This window comes from Protopterus annectens, chromosome 2.part2 (assembly GCF_019279795.1).
Source record: "Protopterus annectens isolate FY-2018-M chromosome 2.part2, PAN1.0, whole genome shotgun sequence".
Lineage (NCBI taxonomy): Eukaryota > Metazoa > Chordata > Ceratodontiformes > Protopteridae > Protopterus > Protopterus annectens.
This window is the reverse complement of record NC_056730.1, coordinates 919,056,838-919,078,946: the sequence shown is the minus strand read 5'-3', so window position 1 is coordinate 919,078,946 and position 22,109 is coordinate 919,056,838. Positions and strand designations below refer to the sequence as shown.

The window sequence follows — 22,109 nt, the reverse complement described above, 5'->3', positions numbered from 1 at the left end:
GCAGCCCCTCCTGGCATTCAGTGTGTGCAAGGCAGAGAATCGATCCCAGACAAGTTGTCAGTGTATTGAGAAAGAGACGCTCAGACACCCCGGGTCTCTAACTCATCCATATCTAACAGTGCAAAAAAAAAAAATAAATAAAAATACTTGTCAAAAAAAGGCATACCAGGACACAGGAGTACATGGAGCCCTTTGAAAGAAGGGCCTCAGCTGAGAAATGAACTGTAGAACCAAAATCAGTGGGGCAACAACTCTTAAATGTTGCACCACTGAGTAGCCTCCACCAGAAAAAATATAGTTATGGAAAGCTCTTCTAGGGGTAACGTTTAAAACTGTGATATAGTAAAGTTGGGCAGCTATTTAAGAACAAGGCAGCCCACTTTGAAAATGTGGAAAGGACGGCTCAAAAGTGATGCAATGAAGTTTTGTTGTTAGGTAGAGAATACTGTTTTAAAAATGTATGCAACAACCATCCTGAGAAAGCTGTAGAAAAAAATATATGCTAGAAGTTAACATCACATGGAATAAACAAAGTATTTTTAGAGAGGTTATAAAGAAGTTGGATACTGGTTAAAAAGTTACTGCAGCCTACCCACTACTGAGGATAACAGGAAAAATAAATAGATCAAGTAGTCCTTATCTGACAACAAAATATATGCATTTAGGATGCTAACTGAAATCACCAGTTAAAGAAAATGTGCTTCAAGTACATGAAAAAAGGACAGGCCTTCAAGTAGTTTACTATTATGTTATGCCAAAGTCTACAGCAGAACTCAGATGAAGCAAAAATGTATGCTTAGTTGCTTAGTTTTATATATATATATATATACATATATATATATATATATATATATAGACATATATATGTATTTAACAAACTGAGTCAACAGAGGCTAAGACCATGTGAAAATATGACAGCAAAACAGAAAGCCATATGAGTTGCAAGGTCTCTGAGGAAGCTGTTACTATGGAGTGGAGGTGCTCACAGAGGGTCTAACAGCAAACAGCACATACCAGGGTATTAAATCATATGCTTAGGCTAGAGAACTGAAAATCAATTATCTTATTTGGACTGAAATGTCATCCTCAATATCATCTACAGAAATGTCTTGACTAAAACCCACATCATCTACTAAAAGAATGGCACAGACTGACATGCTCTATGAATTTAAGGATGGCAGATTATAAGACAGTATCTGGTAGACAATAAGACAGCACATTCAAAAGCCACAGACCAGCTAGCTTTTTTCATGCTGACACATACCTGAAACATGTCAAGAAAGAAATAACATCACAGCAAAAAGACCCTTGTGAAGTGTATTCTCTCTCTTTTTTGGTAGAGAATATGTGCGTCTTACATATTTTATATATACACACACACACATGCATACGCAATACACTCACAAACACAGCCAGCTCCAATGGCATACAGGGATAAAGTCCTGACCATGTCCTACATGTCAAGAACTTGAAAAGCAGCTCAGGCATCTGTCAGAGTAGGAAGAGGAGGGTAGATGTCCCCATCCTGGGAAACAGGAATGGTGGAACCAGCCATGAACTGTCACATTCCCTTGGGGAGGAGGCAATAAATGTAAATGCAGTCTGGGACCAGGCAATCCGCTCACAAAGATGTCACCGGGCATTTGTCTAAATGCAGTGAGTACAGATGAGACAATACTTGCATGGAGATGTCATTGTGCCCCCCACAGTAATGTAAGCTACAAGTAACTCTGCCCAGTGGTGGGTTAGGGCTATAACTATATACACTGTCAGGATATGTCAATGATGCCACAAATCACCCTCATGACTGACAGAATGTCAGCCACTCTGAATGGTGTCACATCCCCGCTATGGGAGAACAAATGGGATTTGATCCGAGTGGTCAGGCTTGATGTTTGGAAAGCACTAGGGGAAGCATACTGAAGAAACACACACACATTACAGTTGGCATTGAAAGACTGGAAATGGGTAAATGTTATTGCAGGTATTCTGCACAATGTCTACTGCTGATGACACTAATGTACAAGTATGATACAGCTTCCCTGTGTTATAATGCTTACTATTTACACAACATGCACAGTGACCCCACCCATGATGACTTATTCTTGCAAAACTTTGTCCTAGATATATGCATTCAGAAATCAGAGTATTATCAAACAGCTTGCTTCCAGTTCCAGTGGGTTTACACATACCAAGTGAGTGTTGTGCAGACCCATTACACCAAAAGAAGAAAATGAGTATTCAAAAAATAGAAAAAAGCATTGCTACTGCCTTCTCTGTCTGCACTTCCGCTGTACATCAGTGCCAAAACTGTGCTGGTTGTATCAAAATCACAAAAGTCTTGGCACTTCTGTGCTTGTTGCTAAGACCTGGGCAGCTGGATAAAAAAAATTGAAATTGGTTGACTCGTGGGGATAGGGAGAATCAGCAATGGACTCTGTACTAAAGTAGTTACAGTGAATTAATGGGAGAAGGCTGGGTGCAGATACATTGTGTACATTCTTCTGCTGTATAAAGACAGCAGAAACAGCACCTTCTGAAGCAGGCAGCATTACAGCATGATAAAAAGATTGAGGGCCAGAATATCTCTCGTTGCAGTTATGGAGAAAAGATCAAGTACTTCCTGAAACTTGAAGAAATACAATAAAAGAGGCAATCTGCAGTTGCCTAGTGCTCCCAAACAAGTAGAACATGGCAACACAACTGGTTCTTGGACCAATACTTTGGGTATTTTGATTCCTTGTAACAGTTAATGCCATTAAATATTTGGCAGGTGTATATGGCATTGGGAGGAAGGTATTTGTGGTCTCAGGCCCAGGTCCATAATAGTTTCCTTCAAAGAAAAGCAAGCAATTTGATGAAAATATGGAGTGTGGAATACCAATGAAAATGAACACACAGTAATCAGAGTAAAGTAGTCTATCTTACATCATATAAATGCACACTAGTCATGCAAAGCTAGACAGTGATTGTTAAACTCAGCAGACATGCTCCCACAGCCAGCCAGCAGTTATAATTACTTCTGTGTGCACTTCAGACAATTGTAATGGGAAAAAAACAATTATGGCCATGTAATATGTGTCAGACTTGTTCTATGTAAACAGTAGCTACACATTAAAGTATTCTAAGTTGGTTCACAGAAATCACATGAATCCTATAGCCATTAGTCATACTCCTCCACAAACAGGCAGGTATTTTTGCATGTGTCTAATTCACCTAGTTTAACAACAGGCTATGCATCAGCATGCATTTTCTGAATAAGAAGGAATGAACACCAATGTCTGACATTTTTGACAGACTGTAATCCTCAGTGTTTTATGAGAAAATCAAAAAATACATGAAGGACGGGGCACGGATATGAGATGAAATAAAGGACATTCTGCAAAATCAAGGACAGCTGAGCACTATGACTATCCATCCACAATATGTGGTTGCCTGCCAGTAATAGTATTTAAAAAACTTACATCAAAGCCATCTCCAGCAGAACAGTTTTCTCTCTGCTTCTCAGATATTCCTTACACTTGAAAAATCTGTTGACTTCTTGTGCTGTCCCATCCTCAATCTATCCGAAACATTGTCTAGGAAGAGTGTGGGTGAAATGGAACAGAAGGTCAACAGACAGATAGCTCACATATACAATACTTTCTCCCTAGGAAGTTGTAGGTGCTGCATCTTTGAGTAGAGGCACTGTTTGCCAAGTATTTATTTTCTTAAAAGTACAGAATTGTGTGCGTGAATGTGTGATTTTTTTTTTTTTTTTACTTTGTAAAAGCAGTGTGTTAGGTAGCCAACTAGCCTGCTTATGCATAAGGCCAGAAACGTACATTCTCTGCTATATCCTGCTTGCCTTAAGGAGCCACATGACAAAAATGCAGTCTGCAATGACAATTCACAGGAAACTGCATCAGATCTCATTAACAGAAAGTAGATAAAAGAGGAAATGTGTGCAAGAAATGCAATTCTAGTTATACAGTGACAGGGAAAAAAAAATATGATGACAATGTGGAAACTGGGTAAAAAGGATAGATAATGCATAAGCTAACATACAGCAAACATGCATCATTCTATGTATGACGTAGTAAGGCTCTCGATATGGTGGTGGGTGACTGCCAACAGACAGTACTGCTACATTTGCTTGATAAGTTAATTTTTGTCAGGGCTTTTTCCTTCCAGACTGTTGCTCTTTAAACTAGTTTATTTAGAGAGTTTTATAGTCAACACTGCAAGGTCTGACTGAAGCAGTGTCTCAGAGGTTGCTGTTAACCACTTGCTGTTTATTTTTGGCATGTTAGTGGAGTACATTTGTGTGGACAGCTGTTGCACTGTTCAAAGCAGTACTCATATGAAATGGTGCTTGCTTCATTTCCAAAGATGTAATTGTTGAGGCTCTGGTGCTTTGGACTGTGACTGCTGGTCTTGCAACAATGAGGGCTGTAGGGCCTGAAATCATCAGTATCTATAGAGATTACATTTGCAAAAGGCGATTTTGGCTGCTGCTGAATGCGATTTGTGGTTTATTTATTCAGGTTGTCTGTTTCTTATTAGAATCATTTTGTTTGCTATCTCATTTATGAACAGAGTCATCTATAACGGACTTTGTGGAACTTTCTAGACTACTGCAAGATCACTTTCCTTTTTAATTGTGCCGGGTCACTTGATAAAGCTTTACATTTTTTGTTTTATTCTTTGGCTGTGATACATTACCCAGTTATCAGACTGCATTCATCATTGGCCACTTGTCTCGATTCAGTGATTTCCTATTTGATTTTTGCAACTGTCTGCTACATTGTAATCTGCATTTATAAGTCACTCTGTTACTATTTCATGTATTGAATTTTTTGGGAACAATTGCCTGGTGCAAATGTATTTCATGCTACTGAATTTTACCTTGGTTCATTTTTTTTGCTACACATTTGTTTTGGTTCCCCTCTGCTTGTTGATCAACACTTTCCTGCAATCTACTATCCCTCTCAGGATAAGAGACATTCTCTTTTTTGATTGAAAATATCTGTACTCGATTTTTGAAATATTGTGATTGTGGAGCTTTTCTCCCTGGGTCTCCACTGAAAATGGTCTTTTTTTTAGCCCAGTCAGCCTTTCCTGGTAAACAAATGTCAAATAAATAAATAATATTTCCTGGGGGAGAAAACTCGGGGTAACAGGGAAAATCTACAGCTAAATGTATCAGCCAGCAAACTTGCTATATTCCTCAGGTCAGTACAGGAAGTTCCATTTACTATTAGTTCAAAAAAACGTTGGGTGTTCCCTTAAAGGTAGCATAAATAACTGAACAATGCCATATGGATATCCTTAGCCTGGGAGACTATTTTTGCCTTGAACGTGGCTTTGGTGGATTTGATTAGAATTGCTTGCTGACACTGATTAGGGAGTTTTTTTTGTCTTTTGGGCACAGCCCTTCCTATTTTTGGACAGGATTATCTTTCTTTTGTTGTACAAACTATTTATACTGGGCGTCCAGCAAGGGGACTTGTTGTTGGAGTATGTCCTAAGTTTATTTCAGTTTGGTATTGCTATTTCTATGCAGTTATTTACAGGCTTGTACGTGGTTTCTGTAAACACTTCTGAATAGACCACTGTGCTCTCTGAGTTTAGGGGAACTAGTAATTTGTCTATGCATTGCTTAATAACAGGTAGTTAGCCTTGGACAAGTTTTAATGGTTATGGGGTTTACTGGGAGTTCAGCCTTTAGTTTTATTTTCAAGAGTGGCTGCTTGTGATCTGATCTGACCAGTGAGGACATTACATGGAGGGTGCAACATTCCCTCATATTTGTGAGTACCAGATCCAGAATATTTGCACCCCCAGTAGGTGTGCAGACTAGCTGTTTCAGGGTGTTAGCATTGACAAAATTGAGGAATCTTTAAGCCTGCATGGTACTGGTTGTGTATGCATCACAGTTTATCACTCATTAATGTGGTGTTGGGTTGAATTGTGAGTGACTACAGTAGATTCAAGTATGTGGTATGTTTATCCTGGGTCATACACTGGGATCTACAGCTAGCAAGGATGTAGTACTGAACTTTACCTAAGGTTAGTTGCACATGGAGCAGCTTAAACATGTCAGACTGTTTGACCAGTCTTGAGGTGTGCTTACTTTTTATGTAGATTGATACATTTCTTGTACCTTCTTGTGTGGTAGCTTTAAAACATGTCTCAGTAATACAGATGTTAACACTCTCCAAGGTGAGGATGGCTTCTATTGAGTGGAGTTTCTTTTTCAAACTTATTATCTCCCAGCTTCACATGTAAAGCCATGCAGCATATCATCTTGCACCTCACTAATCTGGACATTGAAAACTGTTTAATCATGGACCCTCATCAATTTAGCTTTCTCAAAGAAAGGTCCTGCCTCTTAACCTCACTAATTTATTTGGAAAATTAACTGAAGCAGTGGACAATGGTTACGCAGTGCACACAGCATGACATGACCAAAGCCCTGGACACTATTCCCCATACAGGTATTACCAACAGACTTGTAAATCTAAATGTAAATCCTAACATTGGTAGGTAGACAGATAACTAGTTGTCTGACAAAACCCGTGTGGTTTAGAGTCACAGGTGCCATTTTTGGAAGCAAAAAAGTTACCAGTGGTATACCACAGGACTCAGTGTTAGGCCCTCCTTAATTTTTCATCTGCTTGTCAGATGCCTAAGCCACTACTCCTGGCCTATGGTTATGTCAGTTTGTAGAGGACTGTAAACTGGATGTTGTTATTCAATCTTCCACTGTTTCACAATTGCTCCCACATGGGTTATGCCATGTTTGCATGAACAATGGTCTCAAATTACACATGACAAAATGCAACATATTTCCAAATGCCATACGGGTGATCCACCCTACAATCAGACACTGACATAAGGGATCTATGCACTCTTGCTAATTATGCCTTATCATTTGAATATCATGTATTTGCAATAGTTTGGAAAGCTTTCTTTTTGGCTCATCTAATTTCCAAAGGCATTGCCAATAGATACAAAGAAGTCTTAATTCTCCTTTACTCATTTCATCAGACCCATTACTGAATATAATGCATATTTTGACAAGAATTTGTCTAAACATATCTCACAACTTAGGAGACCTCAAGAGATTCATAATTTAAAAGATCAGTGGCCTCAGAAAATATTAGTTATTAAGACAGACTGGCAGCCCTCTCTATGTATTTGTCTCTTACAGGCTCCTCCATGAAGATGTGTCTAATCTTTCGAGCCAAGAAAGATTCAACTCTCTTTAACCTCCTTTCTCAGAACAAATACCGCAAATTCCCAGTTAAAGGAACTAAACCTTCATTAATAGATAAATAATGCATGTTGGTGTGATAGATTCATATCCCAATGTATCCATACAAGTCAAGAAAAATAGCACCCTTGCCACCTTCAAGGTAAACCTATATAACTGGATGGATAGCTTCACATTCTTCCCTGCTCTATCTAGTTTTGCCCTCCTTAACTCAGTACGACCTACTGACACCTACAAGAATTTCTGCAGTAGCAGCTCACTAGAACAGCATCTAATATGGCCTGTTCATATTTGCATTAATAATTTCAGAATAATGCTACAAACAAGCTACAGAAAAACTTCATCTTAAAGCTTACATGATGAGCAACACAACTGCAGTGATGTTTGACCTCTGTCTAGTGCTGCTTAAGAGGTATTAATTGTACACATAATATATTGTCATCATTTTTGTATTTTTCTAAATATTTCAACAACCAAACAACACAAACATAACTACTTATCCTTGTATGAAAGCTCACCGATGGATGCACAAAATGCTACTTACAGTATATGTGCAACTTGAGAGGTTAATGAGATATTGTAAGCAGTTTACCAAATATTACACAATTAATATTTCTGTGTTTATTATAACTTATAAACTCCAATTTAAGACCTAGAATCTAAGAATTACAGGATTATAAAGATTTGTTTGTGATGAATACCTTGCCAGTTGCATTTCTTTTGTAATCATTATGGCTACCATTGAGAGTTAACAGTACAATCTGCCAGAGCTCCACTGAAGTCAATGAGTTAAGGCTGGAGGGAATTAACACTTTTTTTTGCTTGGGTTGTAATGGTTTGCAGACTAAGTGCCTAGTAACTTATGAACCTAAAACAAAATTTGTGGTGCAGAGAGATAATGCACTTACTGTGATCCACATGAACAAGGCTCAATTAGTGACCTTTGTGATGGAGGAGTCAAAAGGGGAGAGTAAGACTGTGAGTCTGTTGGTAGCTCACCTGACCTGACAGGAGGAAGGTGGTTCACTCCAATTCACAGTCAATACTTGTTGAATGACAGGTGCACAGCATGCAATATATGGACCAAGGACATCCATTTGGCTCTGTCAGGCTATACTTTGCAGTACTCCTCATCTTGTATATGTGTTAGCACTTGTACAGTTTGCAAAGACATAACAGGCCTGTACTTCAGCAGATATGCAAGTCAGTCACGAAAGAGTGGAGATTGGCCATAAATAAGAAAACCATCCGATGGCTGCCTGGATGATGACCACAGAGTAACAGACTCTTCTTCCAAAGGGAAATGTAGTGGGAAAGGTAATCAGAAGACTGAGGGGGGGGGGGGGCAGAAAAATATACAACAAAGTTATAATTAAGTCTCTGGAGAAGATTGCAACTTTTGAACGTCATTATTTATATTCCTCATGCTTAGAGCAAAAGTGTTTATTTTTTTTACAGGAAAAACTTTCTAAACTTTTTTTCCTCTTTGGTCTGCCATTTCACATTTCTTCACATCATCTTTAGCTTTGTCGTCCATGCTCCCCTCCCCCCTTCCAGATAAACAAAAATGTCAGACTGGTAATTATTTATTAACTGTTTTCCTTTATGCTTCTGTTTTATTTATTTATTTTTAAGGAAGGACAGCTGCTACTTATCTTTCCCTTTTCTTGCATGCTCTCTTCTACATCCATTTTCTTGCCCTTTTACTCTGCCATTCCCATCATGTTCTCTGTGCAGGTTTTCAACAGCATTACTACTTTCCATTTCATTTACAGTTACTATTTACATACTTTTAAAGCTCCTTTCTCTTGCAGTTCATTGATTATAGCACTTATCTCAACCCCATCACTAGTTTATTTTGTCCCAGTGTCTCAAGCTATTTTTCTCATGTTCAATTCTTTCTGCAATCCTTTCTCATATACTTTGAAGCAACTTGTCTCGGTTCAATTCATTTTATTTGCATATGCATCACATCTGCAAATAAACATAAGGCCACACACATTCAAGGAAATACCATGTTCCACAGAAAAGCTGCACTATGATTTGTTCATACACAGTCTGCCTAATTCTCCGGAGAACAGGCACAACATTTGAAGCAGGCTCTTGCATAATCTAAGTACACTGTCTTTCCAAAAGATAAAGCAGGCAGAAACTGTATCTTATCCTGTTAATCCATAACTTTACCTTGTACATCTGTGTACTTCATACTACAGTTAGCAACCTTACACATCCCTGTACCTTATACTATAGTTAGTAACCTTATACATCTGTGTACCTTATACTATACAGTTAGTAACCTTATATGTCTGTGTACCTTATACTACAGTTAGTAACCTTATACATCTGTGTACTTTATACTACAGTTAGCAGCCTTATACATCTGTGTACCTTATACATCTGTGTGCCTTATACTATAGTTAGTAACCTTATCCATCTGTGTACCTTATACTATACAGTTAGTAACCTTATATGTCTGTGTACCTTATACTACAGTTAGTAACCTCGTACATCTTTGTACTTTATACTACAGTTAGCAAACTTATACATCTGTGTACCTTATACTACAGTTAGCAAACTTATAAATCTGTGTACCTTATACGACACAGTTAGTAACCGTATACATCTGTGTACCTTATACTAGAATTAGTCAGTACAGGCTCTAGTAATGGCAAGACAGAAGAAAACTTCTGTAACCACACCTTAATGTTTCCTATGTTTTTTTAATTCAGTTTTAAACATTTTAGTTACTATATTAGGTGGCTGTAACACTGGAAGAGCAGTAAAAATAGTAGCTCTTTGGCACTTGAGTTCAAACATTTTCCTAAATACCTGTGATGATTATTTTGAAGAAGTCTTCTCCTTGCCATCATAAAAAAAAGGGTCAGTGGGCCTAATTCAGTAACACCTACACTAAATGTACATTGTCTGTATTCAAGAACATCCCTACCACATTTTTGTTTTGTCTATTCGCTTAGAAAGATTAGTGTTAAGTGTACATGTCTATACTTTGTTGCAACTTTTATGAATATCCCTCAATATTTAAGGTGGCAAGAAACATCCGCAGTGGTGCAGCGGTAGCGTTGTTGCCTCACAGCAAGAGGTTCTCCCGTTCGATTCTCGGCTGGAGTCGGGGAGTGCCTTCTTGTGGAGTCTGCATGTCCTCTCCATGGTTTGGTGGGCGTTTGAAAGACATGTGTAAATGGGCGTGCCTTCGCTGAAGGTTGAACGTCGAGCTGGCACCTCAGCGTTCGTGAAAATATACTGCCAATTATTAGCGGACTGGAGTTACGCTGTGGCGACTCCTAAGCGGGAATAGCCGAAAGACAACAACAACATTTAAGGCGGCAAGAAAATCAGTAGGAAAATTAAAATTAAGAGGAAGAAGGTGGGAGTTACACTTGTGTTGTCTGGTCACTCAGAATGGTGTACACTTAGTGCAGGTGTTACTGAATTTGGCCCAGTATATTTTACTGTAAAATGCAGTATTTGTATTGTAGTCATTCTTACTGAATATTATGTTTCTAGCACTACATGGACTCCATGTAATACATTTTAGCCAGCCAGCATTTATTCTTGGTAGAGAAAGACACATATTAACTGTTATTAGGCAATGGCAAACTGTACATCAGTACCATGACTGGAGAAGAAACGTTCTCCAGCAGGGTATTAACATACAAGTAATGCCAGGTTAAAAACGTGTCCGCCACTTCACCATTATTTTATGCTCACTAAGCAGCACTTTTGCTGTTTAGAGAGTGTCAAATATATATACAAAAGAAGACAACTAAAAAAAGTTGTGTGTGTGTATGTCTGTATTTGAGTGTATGCATGCATGTCAGTGAAAGTGAGAGCGAGCGAGCCATTATTTTACGCTCACTAAGCAGCGCTTTTGGTGTTTAGCAAGTGTAAAAGAAAAAAAGAAAAAAATTAAAAGTGTATGCATGTGAGAGAGAGAGAGAGAGAGAGGGAGATAGAGACTGAAGTGTGAAAGTGAAGCGACTGAACGATGCCCTGGTAGTGTGTCTCAGAGAGAGTGAAGACAGAATGATTCCTGGCAAAGCAGCAGTTTCACATACCTGCCTCTTAGACATACCTGTCAACCTCTTAGCACAAGAAATCTGGACAAAGGCCGACATAATGGGGGGGGGGGGGAGCTAAGAAATAGGAACACATTTTAAATATTGCTCTTACTAGAAAGTTGCTAGAAGAACAAGATTTGTGTTAGCATGTATTTTCTGAAGGATATGAAATCTGAAACCCAAATGCATGTCGTTATTTAGAGACTTTAAGCTTTATGTCATCCAGTGGTTTGTCAAAATGCACATTTTTTTATGAGGAACAGACCGAAAATGTGAGACAAAAATATGGGCATTCTGCAAAAATATGAACATTTGAGAAGTATGCTCTTAGATCAAAGTATCTGGATAAGCCTAAAATAAGCGGGACAAAAGCTCAAAACAGGAACATGTTTTAAATGATGTGTGTTAGCATGCATTTTCTGAAGCAGAGGTGAGTGTGAGATCTACCACTGGTAGCAGCAAAGAGGTATGTATACTTCTGGACCCTTCAGCTGAAAAAATCTGGATAAAGCTGAAAAAATCTGGATAAAGCCTAAAATAAAGGAGGACAAACACTCAAAAATAAGAACATATTTGAATTACTACTCATATACAATTACAAACTTACATAAATAAAAGCATTTGTGTTAGCATGAATTTTCTGAAGGAAAAAAACTCTGAAACTCAAATGTATGTCATTATTTAGTAACGCCGGTCTCTAATAACTGGCAATAAACCAAGCGTTTTATGTGTAAGAGACCAAAAATATGAAGTAAATGCCTGGATTTTTTAAAGTGTTATACTTTGGATGTAAAATGCTTCCTCCAACACCATTAAGATATACTAGAACAAGTAGGAAACATTAGGCAGAGGAACTATTTTACATCAATAGCACTTAAAAAAAAAAAAAAAGTAAAATTCTACAATTTTACAGAGAGCCCATTCTCTAAGCACAATAATGCCCTCTCCACCTGTGACATCAGGCCTCATAACACCCCTGTGTAGGCATTAATTACATGTTAACACACACCCTTGTCTGGCATTATTGCTTGCTTGTTATTCCCATTCATACAGTGTGGACTGTTTGGTTTTCTCACAGTGTTCTATATATATATATATATATATATATATATATATATATATATATATATATACATATTTTCTTTGTTGAATGGTGAGCTATTTTACCTTTTTCAGTGTTTTATCGTGGTGTTCATTTTCAGGGGACAAGGTAATAAATCTACAAATTTTATTAGTTACTGCCTGAATGTGGGTGGAGTTTATTTTGATGCCGAGCATAATCCAGCTGAGAGATTAGAATGCATTTACCTATGGCTGTTGTAGGAGTTTTAGTAAGGGGGAGATTTTGTTGGCCCAAAATAGTAAAGTGGTAACCCTTTTCCTTTGGTAGTTGAGGCAGAAGGAGAAGTTAAGGAACGGATCAAGACAAATAGCAAGGTATTTAAAACAAGTAGTGTTTTGTATGGGGGGGGGGGTTGTTGTGGTCATAAACATAAAAAAGTTTTGTGTTTTCTAAGTTTCTGTTTGCTGCCAAAAATCATACTTTTGGTTTTGTTGGAGATCCACTGGATTACAGCTAGAAAACCAACTTGTAGGTCTTTCTGGTGGTTGGGTAGGAGGGGAAGATGAAGTAGGTCAAGGGGATGTTTATTGATAAAGATGGTGAACAATAGAGAAACAAGTACAGAACTTGTAGCACATCTTTTTGAAGACTGACTGAATGGAAAATTGAAGCATGGGTGGCAAATGGTGAGGTGGTTTTGAAACCAAGGTAGGGAATTGGGACTTATTCCTATTTGTAGTATGTAATGGAGGAGAATGTTGTTGTCAATGAGGTTGAAAGCTTTTACAGACTTGATAAAGTTGACCCCAGTGAGCTGACCTCAGTCCATGGTTAGGGCTCAGAGTGTGCTCCAACCAGACCAGCATTTGTGTTCTTTATGGGAGAGTAGGTTGTAGGTTGTAATGTACTGGGCAGGTTGAACACAGATAATTTTTCTGTCCACCGCTTAAGTCTTCCAGCAGAACTACAGATTTTGTACGTGGTATCCTACATAGGCAAATATAACTGAAAAAATACAAAAGGATAAAAATATTAACAAAAAGCAGGATTCATCAACCACAAAAGCACAAACAACATAGACTGAAGGGCAATTAACATTACTATACAGAATTTTTTGTAATTTCAATAGGGCACTGGCATTCTGCAGCTTTAGAAAAAACAACCATTCTGTAAAATATGAAAGGAAGGATGGACAAAATCATACTTGCAAAGGAAGGCAGCCAAGATATAAGGGTTTCCACTGCAAAAGCTCTAAAGCTTATATACAATGAGGGATGTAAGAAGTATGAGGTAGGACATACTGGATTAACATAAAGATCTAGAAGTTTCTTTAAAACTGCGTCTGTCTAAATGCAAAGGACAGCTCCCAGAAAAAAATCCATTGTAATTCAGCAAGGGTAGCAGTAGTTTATTTAATTTTTAACAAGGACAGACAGCAGCATCCTCACCTTGAGGAGTTAGAAGTAAATTTACATTGCCTGTTCTCCATAAATTACAATGATTTTGTTCTTTTCAGGGGAATATACAATCACTGGAAGGGTGAAGCAGATGCCAGAACTATCCTTTCCAATGCAGACCTTGCTTCAGCATTAGATATTAAGAAATCCTGTAGTACGCTGTTTCTTGGGCTTTTAATTTTGCATTCACTTTTGATATTTACAAACATCAGGAAATGATCAAGCAAGGCACTGAGGTATTTAAAGGAAATAACTGATTCAAGGCTTTTTCTGTATAGGATTGTGACATATCAGTGAGGCTGGACCTGTTCTTGATGCATCTGAGCTTTTATTTTATTTAGAAATGCAGAAATATGTTGCAAAAATTGTGGGAAAATTGTGGGCCTCAGTACCCAACCCTCATTATCCTCTAGTAGTTTATTATATTACGTGCTGGAGTTTGTATTGCTAGACAGATGTCCTGCCATGTACTGGTGTTTTCACTGCAGAATGAATTTTGCACAGTACCTCTTCAAGTCCCTTAAACATCACTAGTAGTAAAATGCTTAAAAATTAATCATTCGTATTGGTACATCATCTTTAAAAGGTTGTGATGGAAACCTAATTATTCCTCCACCACACTTTTAGCAGCAAAATTTGATTACAAAGCCCTTTAAATGCAAAGAATATAAATTGCCAAAAAATTGTGATAAGGACACAACCATCATGAAAATGATTCCTAATAAATGTATTACTGTATGTTTACTTGCACTTGACAATAATGTATTAGGTCACTTAAAGATCAAGTGCAAAGGTTATTTGTTATAATTATACCCTCATCTGGTGAGATGGGCTTTCTTACTTTAAAATGTGTAGTTTTTACTTTAATTCCTTCAGTGGGCCTTAGTTTAATAAACTGGTGTTTGTTTACTGTACGCTGAGCAACTGTTCAATTATTTCCTGATTCCATGCCACCCAGTCTCACCTTCCGATGGAACAGTAAACAGGAGAAATAGTCTATAGTGGGTAGGCATATTTTCTGTGGTCTGCAGCAGACTTTATTACAAAGTAACAAGAATGTAGCACATTGAGTTACTCAGACAACAATTAAATAAAAATAAATACAGCTATATTTAAGTGTAAGGTAACAAAAGTAAAATGGAACAGTACAAGATTATTAGTAAAGGTGTATAGTGTTTGACATACAGTGTAATAAAAACAGATGTAAAACTACTAAATCATTGTCTGCCAGTAGGTTAATTGATCACGTTTAGGGAGAAAACCAAGGATGTGAACTTAGCGAAACCAGACTTTTCTCTTTTTTTTTGCCTGTGCACCTGCATTAAAAATTGGAGCTTCACACTTTATAGTGTTGGTGTTTTATTCTGACAAAATCCCCCACTCTGGTATGGAAGAATAGCTTAATAAACCAGCCTGTCACCCAATGGATTACCAAATGGTTAACAAGTAGGATACAGGAGATCTAAACAGGGTAAGTTAACCTCCACAAAGAGACCAGTCATCAGTGGATTCCCCAGGGTTCTGTGCTGTGACCTCTCTTGTCTGGCATCTACTTTTCTAAACTAAAAAAACAATATCAAAGAGGTACAGCTGACTAAGTCTGCAGACGACTGCAATATGGGGGCAGTGATGGAATTGCTAAAAGGCATGGTCATCCTACAGGAAGGCTCGTCTCAAACAAATAAATGGTGCTGGACTCTGGACTAAAACTAAATTAAAAAACATGCATCATCTCTTCTGGAAAGTTAATACTCCTGGGGAACCATTACACTGACAATACACCCCTAAGAGTTAACCGAGCAGTTTGTTATTTAGGAACTTATGTGGTCAGTGATCTAACTTTTGACCAACATGTATCCACTGTGGTAAGAAAGTCGTTCATTACTGTGTAGCTCATAAACAAGGCGATTGCTTTTAGATCCAGGGATGTCACTGTCCCCCTTTACTCAGCTTGCATTAGACCAACCATCGAGTATAATGTCCCTTTCGGTCTGTATCTGTCCAAATACATACAACAACTAGAATGCCTGCAGACACAGCTTGCAAAAAAGGATACAAGGCCTAAACACTATGTCCTAAATAGACTGCCTAAAAGTGTTATCACTATACTCTCCCACAAACTGCTAAAGGGTGACCAGTGTCTAGCATACAAGGCATCCCCCAACCCATTACTGATGGACTTACTTAACCATCTGCAAGTCAAATCATTATAGAAATTCTCGATCCAGGGACCTAAACCTCTTCTGCAACATTAACAGAATGGCATTGTGGGACAGGTATATCCTGCAGAAAATACCACTGCTCTGGAAAAGACTCCTCATCCACGTAAATCAAAGCTCAATCCTGACCACATTCAGGCATAACTTGGATCAATGGATGGGAAATAAAAAAAATTTACCCCAGGATTCCTCCCTGTGCTACTGATGTACACAAACAGCTCCTAAATGCATTATCCCAATGTAAGGGTCTCCTCTAAATATTTGTTTTTTTCTAGTAATTATCACCACTATGTTTTGCTCTAGTAATTATCACTAAAAATAATTACTATATAGATCTTGGAAAGGGTTACGTGAATCTACACTCCAATGGCATAGGTTTATTTTTAGCATCAAATGTGTCAATTGGCTAGGCTTAAAATGGCTTGCAAGGGCAGTCAACCTAGTACTAACCTAAAGACTCATTTAGGAATAAAATGTAAGCATCCCTGCTACAGAAGGTTTATAAGATGCCTGAAAATCATAATGTTGACCTGTACCTCAAAGGACTAGGAAGACAACATCACTTTCTTATATATAGCACAAGATATACAAAGGGGACTTGAAGTAGATTCTGGGAAGGGGGCAAAAAAAGCACTAAAACAAAAGATCATGTCAAAATGGCAGGCTTAGTATATGACAGATGCTCAAATCAAATCAAAACTTTGAAGGGCTATCACACACACACTCAGGATGGTTAGAATCATAAAGATTTGAATACACAATACTCAGAATCGGAAAGATGCGAAGAAAAACAAAATCTACTTTTCTGCAGAGCAAGCTCACTGCACCCCCCCACAACCTCTGTTAATGGTATATACAAACTCTGCGATCTCAGTACACTGGGGAAAGGGTAAATTCCCCAACCCCCACTGTACCACAATTTCATATTGAACAAAAGCACGTATGTGCAATTAACTAATTTTTCACTTTGAAATACTAACTTTTCTGTAGGTGTAGGTAACCTGTGTCAGCTATTTTGTGGAAAAACACATTAAAATTTTATAAAAAGCACCCATAGTGATTGTAATGCATTACAATAGCTCAGAAAACAAATATGCAATAAAGACAAATTTTTCTGAGCTCCAAGGTGGACTTTTCCTGAGATGTACCATTAATAGCATTGAAACCCAGCCATACAGAACAAAGCTTTGTAGTTGCTTCTTCAACCACGTGAATGGGTATATTTTCACAACTATTGTTCAATTTTCTCTGTCATTGAAAAGTTCTCTGATTGCTCGTTTAAACTCAGGATTCATGTAATAAGATTTTAATACATATCTTGAATGATGAAACTTGGCAAATAATAAAATCACTTTAAAATGACTTATTCTGGCTTTTCTTACCATATACTGCAAGATTTTTCTTAAACGTTTGCTTCCTTTGCTACATTTATTCAAATATGTAAAAAAATTTAAACATTTTGGTCAAACTATAATGTCATGAATTATTTAAAAAGGACTGCAATTCTGTGCAGACAACACAATGGAAATTGCAAAAATTGTGGACTTATCAGCCCCAAATATCAAGAGTTTAGTTCAGTGGTATTTAACTGAAATTCATGACATCAGAAAAATTGCACCGCACCATGTCTGACAAATCTTTAGAAACTGATCTGATAATTTTAGAAGTAGACTTGTCCTTACAAGAGTAGGACATGACATCCACATATAGGAGCATATGTATGAATGGAAAATTCACTATGACAAGTGTTGTTAAAAGTGATAAAGACTATGGTACTGACTCCTAAAATGCACCAAGTTCAACGGGGATGTCACGAGACTTAAATCAATTATTCAAGTCATATTACTGAGGAAGCACTCAAAACACACAACTCAATTGTTGAAGAAAGCCAGCATTACATTACATTATATAAGCTCAGTGAAATGACAGAAGGACACAATAAGCCAATCCAGTCTTTCAAGCTGGCTGCACACTAATCAACAGCTTAATTTCAGTTCTCCCCACATGAAGACAGAAAATGAGAGATACAGGCTAGTAATTCTGCCAGCTTTAGTTAAAATTCAGTTACTGGCTAGTAAGTACACTGGATACCAGCAAAGAAGAAACATAGAAACTGAAAGAAAATCAAATAAAAAGGTGAAGAGAAAATACTGACGAGGAAGAATCCTGCAGCTTTTCAGCAAAAAACACTTCATGCTCCAGCTTTGGTACAAGAGGTGTCTTCTAATAATTTAGAAGAAAAATAAATAAAATGTGCTCAGAGCTGATCAAGATAAACGAAACATTAAAGGAATACAGCAACTCAAATAAGAAAAGGCTGGAATAAAATGGACATTTCAAGCAGTTATTCAGATGAACTGACAAAACTGCAAAAATCAGAGGTCAAAATGAAGAAAAAGCTGGCTGAGCATAAGACTTTTCAAGCAGAGCCGTTTCAGGAATGGCACAGTTAGAGGAAACAGCATACAGAGAGAAACCCTGAGATTTTCTGCTGCACCAGAGAAACTGGAAGAAACAGACTGTATTACCTTTATGAAAGCACATATAAACAACTGAACTGGTCTTCCAAAGCAACACTTGTTAATCAAAAGGGCACATCAAGTGTATGCGCCAAACCTGGCCATGAGAAAACAGCCAAGACCTATATTAGTAAAGCTGTAATCATACCAGCAGAAAGAGTAGACCCTGACAAAATTGGGACAGGAGGGCAAAGTATTAAAAGCTGGAGACAGACTGTTTGTGGAAAATGATTATTCACCAGGCAGAACAGAAGCAAATTTATCCCAGCAATCAGAGTGTGTGGACAGGCAGGTGTGAGATTCAAGATGCTGTGTCCAGCTGTCTTCAGATTCTTTTTTTCCTGGAGGATCAAAGAAAGTGAGCCTTCAAACAAAAGAGGACTCTACTTCTCATTCATCAGATAATAAAGGCCACACAACTAAAAAGGTAAAGAGAAAATACTGACTAGGAAGAATCCTACCAGTTTTTGACAGTGAAACCTTTTCCAATATTCCAAAGGAAACTTCTGGAGAGAGAGAGAGAAAATGCGCAGGAGTTGACTAGAAGAATCAGAAGGAATTTGGACTTGAACCAGAGTCTTTGGCTGGGAGATGGAGATGAACAGGAAGAAGACCAGCAACACAGCAATTAGTGGATAAATGTGAGATTATAAAGCATCAATCACATTTTTAAAATATGGCTTTCCAAGAAAAAAGTGACCGAGACAGACTGGACTTTTGTTAACACTGTCAAGCCTGTAGTTGGACTGAAACACATATACCTCACTTCACGTCATTAATGTTTAGATGAGCACTTAAAAAAAGTAAAACAATTTTTATTCTTAACTGTATTTGTATAAACGAATTCATGATATAAACTGAACATTATACAGTAAAACAGATTTGTATGTAGTCCGGTGGTATCTAAAATGAGGAGGTGAGGGTGAATCTTTTCAGTGATGCTGTATGTAATAAAGATGCTAAAGTAAACAAGTACTTATTTGCTTTAAGAAATGTAGGTATTACAGTTTAAAAAGAGAAAAAAGCTGGATAAAAGCATGCTTAGTTAATATGTTGTAATCACTGGCTGCTGGGGGTGAGGATGGAGTGTAAAATGCACTGATTATAATATATTTAGCACCAATACCTTTTTCTCTTATTTTTGCATAAGTAAATGTTAGAATTACTGCCCTTGGCTTAATCTAAAAACACTTTTTAAGTGTAAGCATGTAGGTTTAGAAAATAAGGAAACATAGTAAATTCATTGTTTCCTTTAGCAAATAAATATTCAGTCTGGGTTGAAAGGTTTGCAGCTGAGGGCAGTTGTGCATTCTGTGCTTATGTTTCCAGGGAGACAAGCTGATTACAGGTGCAAGCAATAAATCTTGACAGTTCTGAACAATGTTTGATGAAAGAAATGTAAAATTAAAAGGTACAAGGGCAAGCAGCTCAGTAAGACATAAAGTTTATAATGGAAGTGAGTAAGTAATGACAGCTTCCTGGGCAATCTAATACTTCAGTGCATTTACTAGAACAGAATATAGCTTAGTTTTATTTAAAGTTAACCAGTGAATTTTTCTTAAGGCTAAAAGTTAATATTTTCTGAAAGCCTACAAGCTGTTTTTCACATTTGGGAGTGGAACAGAGATAAGATAAGAACAGGCAATAATTAATGTAAGAGAAAGCACAGGCTTTAACATGCACTTTAGCATGGATTACCTTTCTGCTAGGTTAGTTAGGTAATGCCTGTGGGTACAAGCTGTCAATTTTGGACAACTGTTCCTATCAGATGGCTTAAACTTCATTATTTGAATTGCGTAATTTTCTGTATATATTTTAAATTAACAGGTTCTGAGGGTGTTCAGGGGATGCATTTTTTTTCTTTTTTTGAGGGTTTGACACGAAACAACTGCATTAAAGGTTAACCTGCCAAATTTTAGTGAGTACATGTGACACAAAAGTTGGAAACAAACATTTAAAAAGCTGCCATGTATAACAGGTGGAAATAATAACTTATCATAATGGCTATAATGCCCATATTGCTTTGGAATGTAAATGGCCTCACAGGTATAGATAAAAAGGTAAGAGTACTGAATTATATTAAAAAATGCACAGTGTAAGCAGCAATGCTCTATGAGGCATGATTGAAAATAAATGAGCATGTGAATTTGACAAAGAAAGGATTTCAAGATGACTATTCAGCAGAATATCAGGGACAAAGGAAATGGAAGTAATTATACTAATTGCTAGAAGAGCTCTAATAGTGATAGAAAAAGAAAAAAAGAGATAATATTGGCAGATTTGTGTCAGTAAGGGGCTCCTGGCAGGGGAGGAGGATTATGCTTTCATGTATTTATATTCCACCTAAAACTGCTATTATGAAGCTCAACAGTTTTTAGAAACAACAATTTGGGAGAAATAATCAGCTTTCAGCAGGGAATATTACATACAGCTTTGGGATGCAACAGTGAGAGACTGCCTGGGGGACCTAGGAAGGAAAACAGAACAAAAGAATGTAGATTTATGAAGAAATTTATAAAAAATATTTGCTATGGAAGACATGAATTCAGTAGTAGGAACTCAGAATATGCATACTATTCCTTGAAGTATAATAACTGGTCTACACTATACAGAGATTATATTTCACAAGAACATGTGCATTTAATTTAAAGCTGTGACACACATTCAATAGCTATTTCACATCAAACCCCGATAAAAATGAAGATAAAAATGCAGGCTAATGATGTAAAAATGAGACACTGGCACTTTTCCACCTACCTGTTAAAAAGAGAGGAATTTAAGGAGTGTACAGTGGAATTTTTTTGACAGTTCATAGGTTCATAGAAGGCTACTAGTCTAATGGCCCTAGAGCCCTTATACTCCTAGCCATATTTAACCTGAGTTGTCACAACTGTCGGTGGTTAGGTGAGTGAAGTTTACAGAGGCAAGGGTCTATTGTAGTTAATACTGACTTCCTCTGTCCAGGAGGGACACTGGTGTAACCCCAGGAATGAATCTGCCATCAAGTATCCACTGATCTAGGTTGCTTCTGAAGAGAGTCAGGGAGGGCCTCTGTTTCACATGAATTGGAAGCTTGCTCCTGAGAAGTGGCACTCTCTGGGAGATGCATCTATCTTTCCAGCTTGACCTATTCATGTTGGGCAGAGGCTGGGTTAAGATGTCTGGAGCAAGTGACCTTTGTACAGTTTGATTTATGAATGTGTAGCATTTCCATCAGGGCCAGGTCAGAGACTACCCTGCAAGCCAAGCACAGGTCACCCCTTAGCAACCTGTAAGAGACAGGATACAGAGACAGGGTTTCAGTCTTTCTGCATAAGACTTGTTTTGTGTACCCTGTAATTTCTTTGTGAGAAACCTCTGTGGTCTCTCCAACTGTTGCAGCTGTCTGGTGAGGTACATGCAAAAGGGAGGACTGGACTCAATTATTGGTCCGATGACGGCTGAGTATAATGTAATTAGAACACTCTTAGATCTAGATGTGATGCCTTTACTTAGAAGATGTGCCAGACAGATG

General features: G+C 37.6%; 1 protein-coding gene across 1 annotated transcript in view; it reads right to left on the bottom strand.

Moving 5' to 3' along the window:
- Positions 1-22,109, bottom strand: part of MSH3 (mutS homolog 3) — a 3,764,176-nt gene that overhangs the window by 3,173,205 nt on the left and 568,862 nt on the right. The window lies entirely within an intron of this gene.